The following is an 8197-nucleotide window of genomic DNA, read 5'->3' as shown; positions in this document are numbered from 1 at the left end:
GCTAGGGGTTTAACCCCAGGGAGGAGTTAAATTTCGTGATTGATGCCTCGACGAGGTGGTAATGTTTGTGGTAAGCTCTCTGACATTATGTCAGCATAACTGTCTAGTACATCCTTGATTTCGCTTGGAATAGTTTCCTCAGTGGTCACTTCTTCCATCAGGGGTATAGCCATAAATGTAGGTTCCTCTTGTGCGAGTTCTCTTTTCAATTGTATGACCGAGATCATTCTAAAATTACCTAGTTGCTTGATGCTTGGAGGTATTACTGTGGGGTTGTGGTGAGTAATAATGGCATTGTGATAACTTTATGTTCTAGGAGGAAGTCCATCCCAAGTACCACGTCGAAGTCGTTCATATGAACCACGACAAGGTCCATCTCTCCTGACCAGGCCCCTAATTTCAAGGGGACTCTTTTGGAGACTCCCACGATAGGCAAGGCCTCTCGGAGTTGAGAACTTTCATTTTTCTGTGGTCCTTTTCTATGGTGAGTCCCAATCTTCGTGCTTCTTGGTCGACGATGAAGTTGTGGGTCGCACCAGAGTCTATCAAGGTGCTCTTGCTCGGTTGGGAGTTTATTGTTGCGTCTATGAACATAAGCTCTTTCTCTCTTATCTCCTTTGGGTCGACCTTCCATTAGAGGGCTGACAAGAATTTAAGCGCACCCATTCGAGGGTTGTCTTGATCTTCCCTCTTGTCTTGCGTAGTCTTGACTCCTCTATCGTTGCTCTCTTGAATGGACACTTGGAGTGCACTGAGAGAGGTCCGGTGAGGACAATAGAATAGTTTGTGGGGGCCTTTACACAACAGGCACGTAAAAGTGTCGTCGGGTAGTTCTTTTGATGGTAAGGTCCTCGAGATGTCCTCGTTTGGTTTTTCTGAGAAAGTCTATCTGTCCACCTACTTGGTATGTCGTTACTTCCATTTACCCTATTGGGGCTTCATTTCGATGACCTGGCGGCTTATATGTTTTTGCCCAGTGTTTGGGGCTTGTGTTGTTTTTCGTTGAAAACATGCTTCGTTTCCAAAGCCTAGGAGTCTCTCAGCGCTGGCGATTGCGGTGGCTAGGTCAATAACTGTCGGGTAATTCTCGTATATTTTTTGTTTTGGCCCACGATTGGAAACCATTTATGAAGAGAAATACCTTGTCTTTCTCTTAAGTGCCCCTGATATCTAGCATCAAGGTCAATAACTGTCTGACATAATCCGATATGCTTCCAGTTTATCTTAGGGCTATTAGTTTTGTCCTTGCTATATATTCTACGTTTTCGGAGAAGAATTGGTCCCTCAACTCTCTCTTATGGTCTTCCCACGAGTCGATGGTGCACAATCCATTTTCGATGTCTTGCACCTTGAACGCCACCAAAGCTTTGCATCGTCTATGAGATGCATTGAGGCTACTGTCACTTTTATGTCGTTGGTACAGGCCGTTGTGACTTTAGAGTACTGTTCGACATCAAAGATGAAGTTCTCCAACTCTTTGACGTCCTGGTTTCCTTTGAATGGTCTGGGGTCTGGGGTCTAGGGTCTAGGAACTTCAATTTGTTGGATCCTGTATGAGTTTGCCCAGCCGTATCGTTCTCATGGCTTTCATGGTCACCCTAATTCGGGTGTTCATCTCGGCCATCTTTTCTTGGATGGCATCAATCGTTGTTCTGGATTCGTCAGCTAATCCATTAAACAACTTCAACATGGTATTTTGTAGCTCGTCGAACTCTTCGCCACGTCCCTCCTTGTGCGCAATAGAGCTATCAGGGCTACTAGCAGGTCTTGAGCTGCTCGTAGGAGCAACTCTTTCTTCGAGCGAGGCCACTCGAAACATTAGTTCTTTGATTGGCAACCCATCCAGGCGGTTGCCCATTGTGTCGATTTCTACGACTTTTCCATTCAATTCCGTCATTTGTGCTTCCAGGAAGCGAACGGTGTCAGGGACTTCTTTGAGGAATAACATTTCCTCATCTATTAAAGTAAGTCGGTCGGCTTGTGATTTGGGTGTCGACTTTGTCGTCGACATGGCTTCGGTTTTTACTATGTCACGGAGCTAACAAAGCTCTGATACAATCACACTTTTGATGGCAGCGGACTTGCGATTGTGCGGCATTCACTTCCCAACAACAAGTCAACTAAAGCCAATTCGTTCTTACGTCGCCTACGGCCAAGCGACGTATGCTCGAGCCTCTGGCCTCAGTTTAAGAAGAAGGTTCTAGAAACGAGGGCAAAGAGAGATTTTCGAAAGAGGTGTTATATATGCAACAAAAAGAGTAACAACAACGACTCACAATATATAACTATTGGTAGGGAGAAGTTGACAATTACCTATAGTACATTTTAAAGGCATGGCCTAGACATGATTTTTTCGGAACGTAATCGAAACTTCCTTTAGGTGCTCTTTGTGTTCTGCATCCAAAATAGCGTGAGCACCCGATAACCACTCCAGCACACTCACTTCATGTTTTAGGTAAAAGTTTAAATACTTAAACGATGTCATTTGCAATATCACTCATTTCTAAATATCATGAGATGGAAAATAAAGGACAACAGTTTATAAAGACAAATTAAATATTGAATGGTTCATTCTCATATAAACTCATTATATAGGATACCCACAGTCACATACAAACTCATTATATAGGATACCCACAGTCACATGTTTCCACATTAACGATATGGATCAAATCATTTGTAACACTGACAAAATAAGTCGTATCAGTATTGTTGCAAGATAAGACACTTAACCTTATCCATATAAGGTAGACCCTTTAGGTTATTTCTTGAACATGATCATTATGTATCTCAACGACTTACAGTTTTAGATTACATTAATAACTTTGAATTTTTCATACAATAGATAATATTAAATTGTAAATAAAATAATTAAAATTATTATTAAACATTACATAATTAATTAGGAGACTTTATGACATAAATTTCAATAAGATTATACTACAATGTCATCCAGATTGGGCTTTATTAGATGTGCATATACTTAAGAAAGAAATAAACCGTTCTAAATATTAGACAAGCACGAAATTTTATCATAGTATCTTTTACGTGGTGTGCGCTCGATGGAAAAAATAGTTGCATGCCCAAGATTAAAGGAAGCTCTTTGCAAAGCTAAGATTGATACATGGGGTTGGTTGAAGCACATTGATATGAATAATTTAAGGAGAAAAAGATTAACTTGAGGGAGGTGAGAATTTCTCTGTACTAAAGAACTTACCTTTTACTCAAGATTCTTCGTTCGGAGTAACTCCAATTTTTTTGACTCGGCAGCCTTTAGCTCAAGCCTAAATGTAACGACCCTAAACTTTCTATTTAACCTAGAGTCGATACTGTATACATATCATGTATATTTAATGCGAAAATACATCATGTGAAACTTTATAATAAAACCTAATTTTGTCCTTATCACTTCTAAGGCTTTTAGAATAAAACAATACAAATTAAATAAATAAGAAAATAACATAAAGTAAAATTCCCAATACTAACCTATATGTTACTAAATGAAATGCACTAACCTATACTAACCTATAGTCTACTAAATTCAAATTATGAAACTATCATAAGCATGTACCACTGTCTCGTAGTTGAGATGCCACTGTCCCGTAATTGCGATGCCACTGTCAACAGTACAGGGGAGCCTTGCCTTTGCCTGAAAAATAGAATAGCATATGACTTGAATATTTAAAAAAATACTCAATAAGCGACCCCTGCCAGGGTTAAATGTAAACACATACAGTTACATGCATGTGACCTATCATAACGGTCTATTTTCTTACGGCGGCTATCCTAACAGGAAACTTGGATGTGTACTTAATTTCCACGGTCTACTAGTCAGTTCACACATCTCCTAAGCGCCTTTCTGGTCGGGCGAGCATTCTCTAGTAGCTGTGGATGCTGGACACTCGTTTAGGAATAGCGATCATCATGACAACATTATGATAAACATAATGATTGTTTCTCTGCCTCGTAGAGTATGCGTCCATACTATCGTGAAGGAATATGGATATCCCTCGATGCATGAAAACACAATAATGCATGAGATCCCAACATTTTTCCATTTTCATTATCATTTAGTACAACCCCACTAGCGTCTTCTTCATTTCATAACATTTTTCGTATCATTTCTCATAACGTTTATCATATCATTTATCATAGCTTTCATGCATATGTCGGGGTTGTATTTCATGCTAGTTCATCATTTTGCATGTCAATCATATCATATCATTCATGTCGCACATATATCATATCATAAAGTTTTCATGCTTTCAGACATAACAATCAATGTCATACACAATCTCCTCTGCCACCACGTCCACGGTCACAACCGCAACCACACCCACAACCTCTATTTTTCTTGTTGTGGTCGTCGCATCCCTTCATACCTAAAAAATAAGAATTAGTTGCATCTTTCTTTTCCATCTACGCAAGTCACTCCTTGTGTGTGAGTAAGAGGTGTTGTTCTCCTATTTGTTGTCCTAGCCACGAAGTCTCTCCTCATGGGCATCAAGACAACCAACGAGCTCCTCAACAGACATGTTCTTGAGGTCACAAAATGCTTAATGGAGGTAATAATCTGTATGAATCTAAGGGGACGGCTTGAAAGAACTTCTTGACGATGGAGATCTCCTCCATCTTGTCGCATAACGAACGATACTGGTGACGTTCGTCGTCAACTTCATGGCAAAGTTGTCCACCGACTCACCATCCTTCATGGGATAGTCTCGAACTCACTCTTCAAGGAATGCACCTTAGCTTCCTTGACCAATTCCATACTCATGCATTGTTTGCAGCGTATTTTCATGTTGCCTTTGTCAAGTCCTTTTCCAACATGAGAAGGACGTTCAACAACACTACTTGGTAGATGGCAGTAAGAGTCATCCATGAGCCATGTGCATGTAGATTAACATGCATCTTTATCGACCATGTTGTGTAGTTCCTCTTTGTGAGTAACGGGTACTAGATCTTACACTCTTGTCCTTTCCACTTTTTATTGTTGTCATATCTTCTCTAACGACTTTTTGTGACGAAAATATTTGTTTTGACTTCCTAGCTCTTGAAAGGAATATTGTCTAAAGAATTTGTATTGATTACTTCATGTAGGTTGACCAATAGAGAATACAGAGAATGAAGAGAGTAGATCTTGAAAGCAGTGTTTAAGGGGTATATATATATATATATATATATATATATATATATAGATTTAGTTTACTACGTATCTTTAACAAATATAACCACCTATTATATATAAGTATCTACCAAATACATCTCTAGGCATCAGGCTCCATATTCCAAGAATTCTCCGACTTGTAGACTGATCTAGTCAACCAAGAATTTCATTCTCAAATGACTATCAACATTTTCACTGCATCATACCAATTGAGGTTTTGCACAGCCTCAATGTTCCAACATCAACACATTTTGTCAACATGTTTGTTGAATTCTTTGCATCCTCTATCTTCTCCAAACACGTCACCATCTTCCACTAACCTACGATTTCTATGTCTTATCTTTGAATGATAGACCGTGTTCCTCACCAACTGTACAAAACACTGACTATCTGTATAAAGAATCTTCTCATGTTGCTTCTTGCTCAATTCTTCGACATAGTCTGTCATCTATATCATCTTCTTTCCGGCTTCAGCTATTGCCACGTACTCAGCCTCAGTAGATGAAAGAACAATGCATTTCTGAAGCCTAGACATCCTATCATCTATGGTTTGCTCCCACTTGGTTGTGTACTCCAACTGTAGGGCTGATCAAAGGGCTCTGGTTCTCGTCCATCAGTTAGCAATAGATAGTGTAATGAAGGTACATAACTATCTGGTATTTTGATAGCTCTGGATGATCTTTTCAATACCTGTTCAAATGTCATTTGCTCCACCTCTGGTTCCTCAGCAACAGTCTCAGGAGTTTCTTGAGTATTTGCTACAACATCACTAAGTGAATTTTTCCGCAACTCAACCTCGACTCCCACTTTCTTCGTTGTCCCAAAACCTTTCTTCTCTTTGTCCTTGTACAGGACATTTTCATCAAAAGTCACATCATAATGTTTTAGGATTCTCTTATTCTTGACACCCTAAAATTTGTACCCCGAATATATCAAAATCATAGCCTATGAGGTAGTAGTTCACAGGCTAAGCATCAAGCTTGTCACTTTTCTCTAGATCAACATGAACATATACAGTGCCGCCAAAAGTTCTCAAGTGAGAGTATTTGAGTTTTTTTGCTGCCCATACTTCTTCTAGTAACTTAAACTCCAAGGGTACTGACGGCCCTCTGTTGATCAAGTAGATTGTTGTATTTACAACATCGACCTAGAACGCCTTTGGCAATCCAAAATGAATCCTCATACTCTTTACCCACTCATTCAATGTTCTGTTCACCCTTTCAACAATACCATTTTTTCTTGTTTTATCGGGAACTATCCTCATTAATCGAATTTCCTCAGTTGCACAAAATGCTTTGAATTCCGAATTGTCGTACTCTTCTTCATTGTCAGATCTCAGGCATTTGATCTTTAGGCCGATCTAATTTTCAACTTCAGCTTTCCACTTCTTGAAGATGTCAAACACATCTGACTTGTGTTTCAAAAAACAAATCTACTCCTTCCTGCTGAAATCATGGATGTATGTAACGTAGAACTTTGATCCACCAAGTGATGGAACTGGAGATGGTCCCCAAACATCTGTATGGACCATTTCCAATCACACTTTCTTCAATTCTTTAGTAGCCTTTGTGAAGCTAATTCGTTTCTGTATGCTCATAATGCAGTTCTCACGAGGACTCATATCAACAGATTTCAGACATTCTAAAACTCCTTTCGCAACCAGCATCTTCATTTCTTTAACACTCATATGTCCAAATATATTGTGTCATAGACTTGAATTTGAAGCACTCTCAGCAACAACATCCGTGCTCATGCACCCTACAATTGTGTATAAGGTTCCAGACTTTATGTCACGTGCTACCACCATAGTTTCACAATCTTCCACAAACTCTTCCTAAACTCTATTGCATAACCTGTGCTGTCTAACTAACCAATAGAGATCAGGTTCTTCTTGAGATCAGAAATATATCTGACATCTTTTAATGTCCACTGATTTCCTTCGAGATTTTTTATGCACATATCCCCCTTTCCTTCAATCTCCAAAGTTTTGTTGTCAGCCAAATACGCCTTCTTGAAATTTTCAAATTTGAAATTCTGAAACAACTCCTTATTTTGAGACGAATGAAAAGATGCACATGAATCCAAAATCCAGGATTCAGTCGGACTGTCCACGCTAAGGATTAGAGAATCCCCAATGTCTTCTGCTGAATTTATAAAATCATTGTCATCCTCTAGTTTGTGATTTTGCTTCCTCTTTGGTCTTGTACAATATGTCCGAAAGTGACATTTTTCTCCACAACTCCAACTCGTTACATTTGGTATGTTTGAAAAATTTCCATGGTTCTTTGATTTTGATCGACCTTTCTTTGGGCCCTTCGATTCACTTCTTCCCCTTTCGTCAATGCTGAGAGCACTACCTGGGGAACTGCTGATCGCAGCAACAATATTATCCCACGACTCGGGTAAAGATGACATCAAAGTCAATATTTTAATTTTATCTTCGATATTAATGTCCACTGAACTCAGTTGACTTACAATCTTATTGAATTCATCTATATGATCTGCAACAGATCCATCTTCAGACATTTGTAGATTGAACAGCCTCTGCATCAAATACACCTTGTTCATAGCCGACGATTTTTCGTACATATTCGATAATGCCTTTAACAGATCCGACATTGTCTTCTCCTTAATGATGTTCGACACCACATTTCTGGACAACGTCAATCGGATCAACCCTAAGACCTGTCGATTCTTGAGCTTCCACTGCTCCATGGTCATGGTATCCAACTTTACCCCCAACAAGGGTTCGTGAAGATATTTATGGTACAGATAATCTTCAATCTGCATCTTCTAGAAACTAAAATCGGATCCATTAAACTTCTTAATTCAAATCTTTAAAATTTCCATCTTCACAAATTGTCATGAATTTTGCCTAGTTCTGATACCCGTTGTTAGGATCACACAACAATGCACACACCCATCAAGATGAACACAAAGAAATTGGAGAGAGAAAATGCATGGAAGAATATTGGCTAAAAGATTTGTATTGATGACTTCAGATACCTATACCGATAGAGAATATAGAGA

This window comes from Cucurbita pepo, chromosome LG15 (assembly GCF_002806865.2).
Source record: "Cucurbita pepo subsp. pepo cultivar mu-cu-16 chromosome LG15, ASM280686v2, whole genome shotgun sequence".
Classification (NCBI taxonomy): Eukaryota; Viridiplantae; Streptophyta; class Magnoliopsida; order Cucurbitales; family Cucurbitaceae; genus Cucurbita; species Cucurbita pepo.
Note: the sequence above shows the minus strand (reverse complement) of the source record.